The sequence below is a fragment of the Oncorhynchus nerka genome, unplaced genomic scaffold, assembly GCF_034236695.1.
Source record: "Oncorhynchus nerka isolate Pitt River unplaced genomic scaffold, Oner_Uvic_2.0 unplaced_scaffold_1997, whole genome shotgun sequence".
NCBI classification, from domain to species: Eukaryota; Metazoa; Chordata; class Actinopteri; order Salmoniformes; family Salmonidae; genus Oncorhynchus; species Oncorhynchus nerka.
In genome coordinates this window covers 40,001-52,455 of record NW_027039326.1, presented here as the reverse complement: position 1 = coordinate 52,455, position 12,455 = coordinate 40,001, and the positions used below count along the sequence as shown (strand labels likewise).

Genomic DNA, 12,455 nt, shown 5'->3' with positions numbered 1-12,455 from the left:
GTGAATCCCTGAGCTGACAAGATAAAAATCTGTCGTTCTGCCCCCTGAACAAGCAGTTAACCCACTGTTCCCAGGCCATCATTGAAAATAAAATTTGTTCTAAACTGACTTGCCTAGTTAAATAAAGGGGGGGTTAAAAAGCTCTTGTTTACCACACTGCTAACCCTATACCTAACCTTAACTGAAGACCAAAATGATTTTACAATACAGACAATTTGACTTTGCAGCTGGCCGTCTAGTGAAATCACTCAGTTCTGCCTCCAGGACAAGATTCTGTCAGCATCTCGGTCATTCTGAACATTTTTATTCAAATGACAAACGCCAATATGACAGGGGTACTATTTTGGTGCTTTAGGTTTAGCCATGCAGGACTGTCGGGTGTGATTTGTTTAGCCTACCAGGGGTGCTGCCACATTTTTCCCAACCAACAGGAAAACCAGGACGAATGCACTTTCTCCTTTTCAATCTGAGCCATATTGATAGTGCTGACCCAATGAGAATGGGAGACCACCAAGGGTGAAATTAGTAGAGTGTGAATGTTTTGTTTAAAGTGAATTTCTGAAATTCTACACCCCCATCCCCAGTGGCAATTTCACCAACTAGCTACATATATTTTACCACTTTACACATGTATTTGGGGATTCCACCTCTGTAAACATCATTTGCCTGATGACATGCTAGTGGACGAGGAGACTAATTTCTTACAAGCACATTTGTTTCCTATTCTCTCAAGTTCCCTCTCCTCGCTGCTTCTCCCTCAATTACCTTTGAACTTTTTAAAATGAAGGGAAGGCATGAAGAATAAAGGAAATCAATTGAGATTTTCCATTGATGTTGTAGAATTCAGAACACTTTTTCAGGGATAAACTGTAAGCCTTTTTCTATCATGCTCTCCTCTCTTCATCCTCCTCATGTGTTTGTCCCCTTCGGAGGGAAAGGGTCTGTCACTTGCTAGGCTGTGATGGGCATTGCTGCTTTCACAGCCCCACCCTTCCAACAGGGCACCCAGTGGAGATGCAGACCTAGGGTCCCTGCCGCCCATCAGGTGAGCTATGAAAGACTCCACCAGACTGTCGAGCTCATAACGGGCTCATAGCGGACAACTGGCCTTTTCTTCTCTCCTCTACGCTGACCCGATGGTGTTCAGATCCCCGCTAGAGCTCTTTCCCCCCATTTCCTCCTGCCCGGCACTATTACCGGAGGAACCTGCTTGCGCACCTGCCTCTGCTCTCCTGGGCTCCGTTTCTCCCCCAGCGCAGGTGTGTGTGTGTGTGTGTGTGTGTGTTTATTTGTTTTGTTTGTGATGTGTGTCTTACTTTGGAGATTACAGTTGTTGTTTGTTCTTGTCAGGTGACAGTTGTTGTTGTTGTTGTTCTTGTCAGGTGGCCGGTGTGTGAGACTTTGGAGGAGACCGGGGACGTCGAGCGGCTCATAGCGGTTTCTGTGGTCCTGCCGGTGGCCCAGGTGGCGCGTGCTTCATTACAGAGCATGAGTCCGTCCGGAGGGCGCGTGCCGTGGTCGCCTTTCACACCGGGAACTACCGCGAACTCTATTGCATCCTGGAGAACCACAGCTTTATGCGTCGCCTCGCACGGTAAACTACAGGCCATGTGGCTCGAGGCGCACTACCGGGAGGCTGAGAGGCTGCGCTTGGCGGTCGTTGGGCCCGGTGGACAAGTACCGTATCAGGAAAAGTTCCTTTACCAAGAACTATCTGGGACGGCGAGACGAACTCACACTGCTTCAAGGTTTTTTCTTTGTTTTATTGGTGTTTCATATTTTTCAGGCCATGGCTTTTATGGGTTGTAGCCCAATTCTACACTTGAATTGTTATGGATAGCCTACATTTAATTTAGATTTATTTCCTTATTGTTTGGATTACATTATTATTTGTTTTCCCGTAAATAGACTACAGTTTATGATGTTGATGATAATTTCCAGGAGCGGACGAGGGGCCTGCTGAGGAACGGTACCTCAGGACCCCACCCAGACCCCGCGAGGAAAAGGGAGCTGGCGCGTGCCACCGGGCTCACTCCAACACAGGTCAGGAACTGGTTCAGAACCCGGAGACAGAGAGACCGCGCAGCCGCCAGCAGAACAGGTTAATACATTACATCCACAACTTCCGTTCAGGGAGAATGTACGCTATTGTTTAAAAATAGGGGAAATCTGATTCTGCAAAGTGAACCCAAATGGAAAGCCTTGGACTTTACATGAGTTCTGGATAAACATCTTGTATGGGAGGCACTGATGTGTATAGGACTTTTACCTATTTTTGCAACATCTGCAAATATTTGTGTGTCTGTCTAAACATTTGGGGGGTGAGCTGTGATCTGGGTAATACAACAATTTTGTGTTATTTCCCAGGCTCGCCCACTGGGATACGACCAGGAGCCATGCTCGCTCTGGCCAGGACAGAATGCAGCCCACCGGAAGTGCATGCAGCCAGGAGATGATCCTCTCGGTAATGGACAGCGACTCTGACTTTGACATCTGAAACTGCCCATTGATAACAGGATACATGCTACTAAGGGGCTTGGATTTCACGGAGAATTCATATGGACATATTTATTTTTATGTTATAAGAGTTTGCTGTCTGAAATAGACCTACATGATATTTACAATGTGCAGAACATCCATCTCTCTTTCTCTCCTGATGCTTTTCTGACAATCATGGTGTTTAGTACACCTTCCCAGTCTGTCTATCTGTAAATAAATTATTCACCTGATGTCAGAAATTGTACAGATGGTCCTTTGAAGCACTGTAAAGGACAGTTTGTTGGTTTATAATTGACAAATACGTACTTTATGAAAATAAATGTGAAGTTGATCATTGTTATGAGTTCATTTATTATTGGACTAGAGTTGGTGGTTATTCTATAAAGCGTTGTCATACACGGAGTCTGACTGCTTTTTGCAACGTGTTATTTCATCACTGCGCGAACATAAACTGGCATCTATTCATGTGTAACAGCGCGGTCTGGTGGCCACAATGAGATGTCATTATGCTGGCAGACGCACTTCCTCCTTGGGACCACTGGATGGGGACAAGAGACTAGAATGCAGAGCCATTTACCTATTTGTATGGCGCCAACAGCATGTCCTTGGTCTTTTACAAATACAATTTTATTGGTTGTGTACGTTTTGCAAATGTTATCGCGGGTATAGCCAAATGCTTATGTTCCTAGCGCCAACAGTGCAGTAACACCTAACGATACAAAACAGAGAGGTTGGGTTAAATACGGAAGACACATTTCAATAGAATTGCATTCAGTTGTGCAACTGACCAGGTATGCCCTTTACCTTTCAATACACACAAATCGTCTCTCCAAAAATAAAGCAATTAAGAAAATCAAAAGTAACAGTCTGTGGCCACCAGCTGCATTAAGTACTGCAGTGCGTCTCCCCTCCTCATGGACTGCACCAGATTTGCCAGTTCTTGCTGTGAGATGTTACCCCACTCTTCTACCTTGGCACCTGCAAGTTCCCGGACATTTCTGGGGGAATTGGCCCTAGCCCTCACCCTCCGATCCAACATGGCAGTCCGTCCTGTCTTCATTGAACAAGCGTGGGAAACGGTGTTTAAATCCTTTACAATGAAGAGCTGTGAAGTTATTTGGATTATTATGAATGATCTTTGAAAGACAGGGTCCTGAAAAAGGGACTTTATTGTTGTTGTTGCTGAGTTTATATGTATATGATCGTGTGTGTATCAGTAGAGGCTGTTGAGGAAGGATGCCTTGTAATAATGGCTTGAGCGGAGTCAATGGAATGGCGTCAAACACATGGACACCATGTGTTTAATGTATTTGATACCATTCCACTGATTCGCTCCAGCCATTACCAAGAGCCCGTCCTCCCCCAATTAAGGTGCCACCAACCTCCTGTGGCTGTTTAGAAATGATGGACAGCATATGAATAAAAAAGATGTGCACAGTGGTAGTTATATAGGATGAGCCTTGACTAGAATACAGTATATACATATGAAGTGGGTAAAACACTATGTAAACATTATTAAAGTGACCAGGGTTCAATGACTATGTACATAGGGTAGTACTAAGGTGCAGGGTTGAGTACCGGGTCGTAGCTGGCTAGTAACAGTGACTGAAGTTCAGGGCAGGGTACTGGGTGGAGGCCAGCTAATAGTGACTATTTAACAGTCTGATGGCCTGGAGAAATAAGCTGTTTTTCAGTCTCTTGGTCCCAGCTTTGAATCACCTGTACTGTCTCCGCCTTCTAGATGGTAGCGGGGTGAACAGGCCGTGGCTCAAGTGGCTGAGGTCCTTGATGATCTTCTTGGCCTTCCTGTGACACCGGGTGCTTATAGATGTCCTGGAGAGATGACAGTGTTCCCCTAGTGATGCGTTGGGCTGATCGCACCAGCCTCTGGAGAGCCCCACGGTTGCGGACAGTGCAGTTGCTGTACCAGGCAGTGACACAGCCCATCCTGTCCTCTCTCAATGGTGCATCTGTAAAAGCTTGTGAGGGTCTGAGGGGCCAAGTCAAATTCCTTCAGCCTCCTGAGGTTAAAGAAGCGCTGTTGTGCCTTCCACACTGTCCATGTGGATGGACCACTCCTCCCTGTAGGCTGTCTTGTTGTTGTTGGTAATCAGGCCTACCACTGTTGTGTCGTCTGCAAACTTGATGATTTAGTTGGAGATGTGCGTGGCCATAGTCATGGGTGAACTGGGCGTACAGGAGGGGGCTGAGCATGCACCGTTGTGGGGTCAGCAAAGCAGAGGTGTTGTTGCATACCTTCACCACCTGGGGTCGGCCCATCAGGAAGTCCAGGAACCAGTTGCACAGAGCGGGGTTCATACCCAGAACCTCAAGCTTAGTGATGAGCTTGGAGGGCACTATGGGGTTAAAGGATGAGCTGTAATCCGGTGAACAGCATTCTTACAGTATTCCAGATGCGTCATCAGTTTTGCGCAAATCCTGCCATCTATCAACGCCTTTTGGTTTGGATAAGTTCTAATCGTCACAATGGGATCCACATCCTCTATGCACTTCCTGCGAACTCAGTCACGAGTCAGTGTATATGTACGTCAATGTTTTTCTCAGAGACAACCCTGAACATATCCCAGTCCGTGTGATAGATTCTGATTGGTCAGACCAACGTTGTTGAATAGTCCTGACCACAGGTACTTTCTGTTTAAGTTTCTGTCTATAGGAAGGGAAGAGCAGAATGGAGGCGCGATCTGATTTGCGAAGGCAGGGCAGGGGAGGGGCTTATAGCCATCCAGGAAGGGAAATGGTCCCAAGTAGCTCAGGCGTTGTGTTGATAAAACTTCAGTAGTGTTTTCATCAATTTCACTTTCACTCATTAAAGCTCATCACTAAACTAAGGACCCTGGGACTAAAACACCTCCCTCTGCAACTGGATCCTGGACTTCCTGACGGGCCACCTCCTAGTGGTAAGGGTAGACAACAACACATCTGCCACGCTGATCCTCAACACGGAGGCCCCTTAGGGGTGTGTGCTTGTGCCCTCCTATACTCCTGTTCACCCACGACTGCGTGGCTAAGCATGACTCCAACACCATTATTACATTTGCTGACAACAAAACAGTGGTAGGCCTAATCATCGACAACAATGAGAGAGCCTATAGGGAGGACGTCAGAGACCTGCCAGTGTGGTGCAAGGACAACAACCTCTCCCCCAATGTGATCAAGACTAAGGAGGGCCAAACACGCCCCCCATTAGCATCGGGAGTTTCAAGTTCCTTGGTGTCCACATCACCAACAAACTATCATGGTCCAAACACACCAAGAAAGTTGTGAAGAGGGCACATCAACGCCTTTTCCCACTCGGGAGACTGGAAAGATTTGGCATGGGTCCCCAGATCCTCAAAAAGTTCTACAGCTGCACCATCGAAAGCATCCTGACCAGTTGCATCATGGCAACTGCTTGGCATTCGACCATAAGGCGCTACAGAGGGTAGTATGTAGAACCCAGTACATCACTGGGGCCAAGCTTCCTGCCATCCAGGCCCTAAATACTAGGCTGTGTCAGAGGAAGGCCCAAAACATTGTCAAAGACTCCAGTCACCCAAGTCATAGACTGTTGTCTCTGCTACCACACGGCAAGCGGTACCAGAGTGCAAAGTCAGCTTCTACCCCCAAGCCATAAGACTGCTGAACAATTAATCAAATCGCCACCCAAACTATTTACATTGACATCCCACCCCCCTTTGTTTTTACTCTGCTGCTACTCACTGTTTATTATCTTTGTATAGTTACTTTACCCTTACAAACATGTACAAATTACCCCAACTAACCTGTACCCCTGCAAATTAACTCGGTACCCTTTGTTGTTGTTGTTGTTGTTTTATTGTGTTTACTTTTACTTTCATTTATTTAGCAAATATTTTCTTAATTCTATTTTCTGAAAACTGCATTATTGGTTAAGGGCTTGTAAGTAAGCAGTTCGCGGTACACCTGTTGTATTCGGCACGTGACAAATCCAATTTGATTTGCTTTGATTTGACGTGGCTAAAATGAAGTGCTTTGTACATAGCCGTGGGAAGTAGGCGTGCTGAGGGTGCTGCAGCCCTCCCTGCGAAATAAGAATAAAATAATAATCATTAAAAAAATTGCAGCACACCCACCCTCAATCTACTTTCCGCAGCTATGGCATTCTAACACCAAAACTAGTGACAACTGAGTTGCCACCAAACGCGAAGGAGACAAAACCTTAACCCTTGTGTTGTCTTAAGGGTCAAAAATGACCTGCCACTGTGTTTAACAGCAGAGAAAACCACCCAAATTGTATTTTTTTCAACTTGAAATTTGATGACTTTTCCTAGTCACCCCAACATTAGAAAAGGTGAAACATCGCCTTTGTTCATATTTCCATGAAAGCTGTACACCACCAGGGTACAAGGCTGTACACCACCAGGGTACAAAGCTGTACACCACCAGGGTACAAAGCTGTACACCACCAGGGTACAAGGCTGTACACCACCAGGGTACAAGGCTGTACACCACCAGGGTAGAAAGCTGTACACCACCAGGGTACAAGGCTGTACACCACCAGGGTAGAAAGCTGTACACCACCAGGGTACAAAGCTGTACACCACCAGGGTACAAAGCTGTACACCACCAGGGTACAAGGCTGTACACCACCAGGGTACAAGGCTGTACACCACCAGGGTACAAAGGTGTACACCACCAGGGTACAAGGCTGTACACCACCAGGGGACAGCTGTACACCACCAGGGTGGAAAGCTGTACACCACCATGGTACAAAGCTGTACACCACCAGGGTACAAAGATTGTCTTAGGGTCATTTTTGACCCGACAGTTATAAAATTACAATTATACATTTACATACCACAAAGACACACACACACACAATGAGAAATTGAGATGATGTGTGCTACTGATTGAACTGAGCCAGCAGCTCCTGAAGAGGAAGATCACCATGGTTGGCACAGTTAGAAAGAACAAGCCTGAGCTCCCCGCTGCACTCCTCGCAACAAGGGGGAGAGAGGCCTTCTCATCAAAGTTTGCCTTCACCCCCACCACCACTCTAGTTTCGTAGCTCCCAAAGAGGAACAAGAATGTGGTCTTCCCGAGCACACTGCACAAAATGTCTGATATCAGTAATCATGAGGACAGGAAGTCAGCCATCATCCTGGACTACAATCACATCAAAGGAGGTGTGGACAACCTGGACAAGGTGATTGGAACTTACAGCTGCAGGATGATGACTTACCGCTGGCCCCTGGTCATCTTCCATAACATCATTGATGTGTCCTCATACAATGCCTTCGTGATATGGAACAGGATCAACCCTACCTAGATGCCTGGTAAGCGGAACAAGCGGAGGGTGTTCCGGGAGCAGCTGGGAAAGGCACTTTTAACCCCACATATTCAAAGAAGGGAGCGCCTCCCCTGCAGAGCAGCCTCTGCAGCGCTTGTGAAAGCTGTTCAGAGGGCCGAATCTTGTCCTGATCCACCTGAGGCTGCAGCTGGGGCAGGCAAGAGGAGGGGATGCCAATTCTGCCCCCCAAAGAAGGACTGTGAAACAAATACTATGTGCGGCACTTGTGAGAAATACATCTGCAAAGTCCATGCACACACACTTGCATACTGTCCTACATGTGCTAATTAGAGGTAATTGATTTATGTTCTTCATGTTTTTATTCTTATTTATTATTGTTGTTTATACACCTTTTGGGTGGGGGCAATGGTAAAAAAAATGGGAGAAGACTAGTATGTTGTAGTTGAATTCCTCATTGTACAGTATATAAGAATATATCACTATGTTGCCAAAAAAGTTAAATATTGTTATGGTTTCCCTTCAATAAAATGTATTCAAACTACTTTCTTAGGCTATACAAGCGCTATCTCTCCCTAAAAAAAGTATGTTTACATCTACGCAGTACCTTCAGCAATAATAACAATAATAATAAACCTCTAATTCTTAGGGCTAGGGACTATTTTCCTGAACGTTTACACCTATGCAGTACTTTTAGCAATAATAACAATAATAATAAACCTCTAATTCTTAGGGCTAGGGACTATTTTCCTGAATTTCCCCCTGACTGACGTGCCCAAAGTAAACTGGCTGTTACTCAGGCCCAGAAGCCAGGATATGCATATAATTGGTACCATTGGATAGAAAACACTTTGACGTTTGTAGAAATGTATGAGACGATAACACAATTGATATGGGATGCGAAAATCCAAAGAAAAACCAACCAGAATGTTTTGTCTTTGAGGTCCCAGGCTCTTATAATGGAAAGCTATGGGTCCTATGCAATTCTAGCTCCCAGATTGCAATTCCTATCGCTTCCACTAGATGTCAACAGTCTTTGTTTAAGATTTCAGGCTTGTTTCTTCCAAAACGAGGAAGAATTTGGAGTTTTGGTACAGAGTCACAGTGGAAAATCAGTCTGTCGGCGCGTGTCAAAGAGGAGGCGAGCCTGCTAATTTTATTTTTCTATTGAACATACTTCTTTCTGTATGAAATATTATAGTTTATTTACATTTTAGAGTACCCGAGGATTAGATAGAAACGTAGTTTGACTTGTTTGAACAAAGTTTAGAGGTAGTATTTTGGACTCCTTTGTCTGCATGTTGAACAAGTGGATTACTGAAATCGATGGCACCAACTAAACTGACTTTTTGGTATATAAAGAAGGATTTTATTTAACAAACGACCATTCATGTTGTAGATGGGAACCTTGCGATAGCAAACAGAGGACGATTCTCAAAAGCAAGTGATTTATTTAATCGCTATTTATGATTTTATGAAGCCTGTGCTGGTTGAAAAATATGTTGATGTGGGGCGCCGTCCTCAGACAATCGCATGGTATGCTTCCGCTGTAAAGCCTATTGTAAATCGGACAATGGCGTTAAATGAACAAGAATTTCAACTTTTAAACAATATAAGATACCTGTATGTTCATAAATGTTTAATATTACGATTATTTATATGAATTGCCCTCCAATTTCACCTAGCGGGACACCTAGCCTTATTATTGAAGAAAACCATTATGACATTTGTGTTGTAATAAAAACGAGTCCACTGATTAAATGCAGTCTTTCTGAAAAACCAGAGAACGACATTGATCTATACGCTGACTCTATCCACATCGAAGGGACAGCAGTGGAGAAGGTAGAAAGTTTTAAGTTCCTGGGCTTACATATCACAGACAAACTGAAATGGTCCACCCACACAGACAGTGTGGTGAAGAAGGGCGCAACAGTTCCTCTTCAACCTCAGGAGGCTGAAGAAATTTGGCTTGTCACCCAAAACCCTGACAAACTTTTACAGATGCACAATCGAGAGCATCCTGTTAGACTGTATCACAGCCTGGTACGGCAGCTGCACCGTCCTCAACCGCAAGGCTCTCCAGAGGGAGGTGCGGTCTGCACAACGCATCACCGGGGGCAAACTACCTGCCCTCCATGACACTTACAGCACAGGAAGGCCAAAAAGATAATCAAGGACAACAACCACCGAGCCACTGCCTGTTCACTCTGCTATCATCCAGAAGGTGAGGTCAGTACAGGTGCATCAAAACTGGGACCGAGAGATTGAGAAACAGCTTCTATCTCAAGGCCATCAGACTGCCAAATAGAGAGGCTGCTGCCCATTGAGGCCCAATCCCTGGTCACTTTAATAAATGGATCACTAGTCACTTTAAACAATGGCACTCTAAATAATGACACTTTAATAATGTCTACATATCTTACGTTACTCATATCACATGTATATACTGAATTTTACACCATCTACTGCACCTTGCCTGTGGCGCTCGGCCTTCGTTCATCCATATGTTTATATGTACATATGCTCATTCACCCCTTTAGATTTGTGTGTATTAGGTAGTTGTTGGGGAATTGTCAGATTACTTGTTAGATTTGTGTGCATTAGTTAGTTGTTGGGAATTGTTAGATTATTTGTTAGATATTAATGCACTGTTGGAACTCGAAGCGCATGCGCTACACTTGCATTTACATCTGCTAATCATGTGTATGTGACCAATAAAATTAGATTTGATTTAATACTAACATAGAAGTATACTTTTTTTTTTCTTCAAACATGCATACAACAATGTGTAAAATTATAAATTTTCAAACATTTGAATTACCCATAATCAGAGCAATGCAGAAAATCGGTAATCAAAATTAAAGTTCTACCATAGCGATCATGTTATTTTTGGAAGCATATTTGATTCTGAGTTTGAACATATAAAATTTGCCTGTGAAAACTACTTCTAAGACACATACTGTACATTCAGTTGTTCCGAACACACTTCACTCGCGCTAAAGACGGAGGCTTGTTCAGCTGCAGATCAAATACACCGCTGGGATGCAGATTAAAGGTGTTTACATGTACTAATAATTTAAAAGACTGCTCAGAAAACCAGGCGTTTTAATCAGCATATGCTTACTTAGATTTTGACCTTAGTTTGATTAAGATAAGCAGAGTAAGGTGTTTACAGGACTTATTTTAATTTTATTTTACCTTTATTTAACTAGGCAAGACAAATTCTTATTTTCTGCCTACTGCCATAATCAGTTTAACATTGAAATATATACAGTGCCTTGCGAAAGTATTCGGCCCCCTTGAACTTTGCGACCTTTTGCCACATTTCAGGCTTCAAACATAAAGATATAAAACTGTATTTTTGTGAAGAATCAACAACAAGTGGGACACAATCATGAAGTGGAACGACATTTATTGGACATTTCAAACTTTTTTAACAAATCAAAAACTGAAAAATTGGGCATGCAAAATGATTCAGCCCCTTTACTTTCAGTGCAGCAAACTCTCTCCAGAAGTTCAGTGAGGATCTCTGAATGATCCAATGTTGACCTAAATGACTAATGATGATAAATACAATCCACCTGTGTAATCAAGTCTCCGTATAAATGCACCTGCACTGTGATAGTCTCAGAGGTCCGTTAAAAGCGCAGAGAGCATCATGAAGAACAAGGAACACACCAGGCAGGTCCGAGATAATGTTGTGAAGAAGTGGCATGGTACACTATACAACTGGATAAGTTCTGGCTGAGGACCTAAAAAAAAAAAAGTAAAATAGTTCAAGTGAGCAGTACTACCTTCATATGAGTAATACAAATGCAGTTTTTTTAGTAAGGTATACTTAAGCAATAAGGTCTGGGGGGGTGTGGTATATGGCCAATATACCACGGCTAAGGGCTGTTCTTAAGGAAGACGCAACGCGGGCCTTATTGCTTAAGTATATACCACACCGCCTTGACTGATTTCCTTATATGAATAGTATATGAATAGTAACTCAGTTACATGTTGTGTTTATATTTTTGTTCAGTATACTTAGCACTAGCCAGGATGGGAAAAGATACATTCAAAAGTTTTTATTTATTTTTATTTTTTACAAATGAAGTATATTTTTAAGACCAATGTATCCTTAACTACAACAGTAACAGTCAAATATACTTTTTACTTGATTTGACTGTGATATGTGTTTTTTAAATCAACCTTAGATGAATGTGCTGACTGGATGTCGCTTTGTAAAGGGAGTCTGTTAAATGACCAGAATGTGAATGTTAAAACTGCTTTCAAAAACCTAGACTTACATAAAAAAACATGAACATGGGCAAGAATGGAGTTACACTGTTTCGGACAGTGTGTGTGCATCACAGTGACAGAAGGGATTACTGACAGCATGGAGATATATATATATATATATATATATATATATATAATTAATGTATGATGTTATAGCAGGGACACAGTCAAGCTTTCATCAACACACCCCTCGTGTCCTTTGGTAAACCACTGGATTTGAACCTAGGTTGTCTGCGCAGTCAGTGTGCCACAAGACTGTTAGTACGTTGACCTAAAGCCAAACCACTAGGCTATTCATCAGTGTAGCTCACTGAACCACCTCTTCTAAACTTGTGTGTGTCCGTATTATTTCGTTACGCAGAGTCTGATTTACCATATTAGGTGT

The 12,455-nt window shown here is 43.5% G+C and overlaps 1 pseudogene; it reads left to right on the top strand.

The window, feature by feature from the left end:
* Window positions 1-1,136: 1,136 nt before the first annotated feature.
* LOC135567490 (homeobox protein SIX3-like) lies at window positions 1,137-2,835 on the top strand (annotated as a pseudogene).
* Window positions 2,836-12,455: the final 9,620 nt, after the last annotated feature.